The sequence below is a fragment of the Rhagoletis pomonella genome, unplaced genomic scaffold (genome assembly GCF_013731165.1).
Source record: "Rhagoletis pomonella isolate Grant_MI unplaced genomic scaffold, Rhpom_1.0 Rhpom_scaffold_00003, whole genome shotgun sequence".
NCBI classification, from domain to species: domain Eukaryota; kingdom Metazoa; phylum Arthropoda; class Insecta; order Diptera; family Tephritidae; genus Rhagoletis; species Rhagoletis pomonella.
In genome coordinates this window covers 9,130,217-9,133,203 of record NW_023458557.1, presented here as the reverse complement: position 1 = coordinate 9,133,203, position 2,987 = coordinate 9,130,217, and positions in this window count along the sequence as shown.

Genomic DNA, 2,987 nt, shown 5'->3' with positions numbered 1-2,987 from the left:
ATCCCACATTCCTCCCGAACGTGCAATAAGGGAGTGCTCCCATAAGAGGCACCCCGAAAGCCTCCTGTAAGAGTAATAAAAGAATTTTTCATTGCCCCACATATCGGGGCGTATTCTTGTTTTCGTACGAATCGAAAATCATGATATCTTCCTATCATATTGTATTCAAGAATTTCGAATCTTCGATTTGTATGAAAACCAGAATACGCCTCGTTAGCTAAAAGACTTTGCTATGTACGCGATCCATTTATTTGATTTCTTAATCACATGCATGTATACAATATTAAAGGATCTTAACATATGCCTATAAGTACGAAATCAAACATGAATAATACTTATTACATTATTGATTAGTATTGGAATTTTAGTGGGGACAAATGCAAAGTAAAACAAAATAATAATAAAGATAAAATAGAATAATAATAAAACGAAAAGATAACTACATGATTTCCTGCGTGTCAGGGATGCTTTGGTGTTCAGGAGTTCACGCAAATAGGGAGAGTGTATAAAACTTTCTTGTCTTAATGCTCTGGAACGGCATTACATAAACGTTAAAACTAGGGTTTCATACGTAAGTGCTGATACTAATTCGCCCAATCTGGAAAGTATTTAGCATTATATAATACAATCTTACTAATATTATAAATGTGAAAGTTTGTACGTTTGGATGTTTGGGAAATCATCACGCGGAAACGACTGAACGGATTTGCATGAAATTTGGTACGCAGATAGCTTATGGGGCAGATTGGTTAATAGGCTATTTTTTTAAGAGTTTCCACCTGTTAAAAAAGTTTAATTTATTTAATATGCGGGAACGACTGAATAGATTTGCATGAAAATTTGCACACAGGTAGCTTATGACCTAGGTTGGAAAATAGGCTACTTTTCTTAAGAGTTGCCACCTGTTAAAAAAGTTTCATTGAATTTATACGCGGAAACGACTGCATGGATTTGCATGAAATTTTGCAAGCAGATAGCTTATGACTTACAGTGCAAAATAGGCTAATTTTTTGGAAGAGTTGCCACCTGTTAAAAAAGTTTAATTAAATTAATACGCGGAAACGACTGAACGGATTTGCATGAAATTTTGTACACAGATAGCATATGACCTAGGTTAGAAAGTAGGCTACTTTTTTAAGAGTTGCCAACTGTTAGAAATGTTTAATTTAATTAATACGCGGAAATTAGTGAACATATTTTCATGGAAGTTTTCACACGGAGAGCTTATGAGCTAGCTTGAAAAATAGGCTACCTTTTTTAAGAGTTACCACCTGCTAAAAAAGTTTAATTAAATTAATACGCGGAAAAGTCTGAACGGATTTGCATGAAATTTTGCACGCACATAGCTTATGACCTACAGTGGAAAATAGGCTAATTTTTTGAAAGAGATGCCACCTGTTAAAAAAGTTTTAATTAAATTAATACGCGGAAACGATTTGCAGAGATAGCTTATGACCTATGTTGGAAAATAGGCTACTATTTTAAGAGTTATCACGTATTAGGAAAGTTTTATTAAATTAATACGCGTAAATGACTGAACTGATTTGCATGAAAGTTTGCACACAGATAGCCTATGACATAGACTGGAAAATAGGCTACTTTTTTAAGAATTGCCACCTGTTTGAAAATGAAATTTTGGTCAAAGATGGTTTATGACCTGGACTGAAAAATAGGCTACTTCCTTAACCGGGTTTCCGATCAGAACGAAATTTAGTACACTTACTACGGATTTCGGAAGGATGGTCTTAGACTGAAAGTAAGTCCGATAACTCAAGGCCCCTCCCATACAAATTGGAATTTTCATATTACATACATATGTCTGGAAGTATTTGTGGGAGAGAACTGAAACTTGGTATAGTGATATGTATGTGAAATCAATGTTGGCATTAATCGATTGATGTTTTAATTAGTTAGTTAATTTGATTATATTCAATCTGATTACAGTTAATCATTATTAATTTTAATCCGACTAAACAGTTAATCGTAACCGCGGTTAAAAAATTAATTTTTAATCATTAACTCTTAATTTGATCAAGTAGGTTTGGTGATTAATTAAGTTATGCTGGAATTCCCCTGTGCACACAAAGCAAGTTAATCCGGTATGGCTAAGTCGAGTTTCCTCATCAATCTAAGCAATTTGGTGTGCATTTTCATTAAGATATATACCAACAAACGTTTTACAATCTAGGTTTGTAAAAGTTCCCAGTTTATGTATTACTAATAACAATAATTATATTTTTTTTTTATATTATGTGCTTTTTATAGGCGTAAAACACAAAATAATTACTATAACTGGTGTTTGGTTTCAGACTCGGACAAACTAGACAAATTAATCAGATTTTATTTTTAATTGGATTAACGATTAATGTTTTAAATTATTTTAACGTAATCGCAGCCACCGATTAATGATTAAAAAAATGTTATCATTAATCGTACAGTTGATTACGACTTATTAATTTTAATCGTCAAACGCGATTAACATTTTAATCGTTAACTTTTAATCGTTAATCAGATTAACAGTTTGCCAACACTGTGTGAAATCATGTTCATATTCACGGAGAAAAATGGACGTTTTTGGAAAAGAGGCGTAGTACCTCCCATACTGACTGAAAGTTTCATATTGCATATCTCTTCAAATGTTTGGGGTAAAGCATGCAAGCTTGGTATGGATGTGAAACTAATACCATACCCATGGAGAAAAATGAGAGTTATTGGAAAAGGTGGTGTGGCAACTCCCATGCAAATTGATTTTTCTATGCTGCATATCTCTGGAGGTGTTTATTGCAGAGGACTGGAACTTGGCACCGAGATGTGTATACAAAATTAATTCCACACTCTTGGAGAAGAATTTGCGTTATTCGAAAAGGAGACATGGTTCCTGCCGTACAAATTTACTGTTTTATACTGCTTATCTCTAGAGGTGTTCATGGTAGAGTACTCGGACTTGGTACTGGGGTATGTAAAATCAATTCTAAATTCATGGAAGA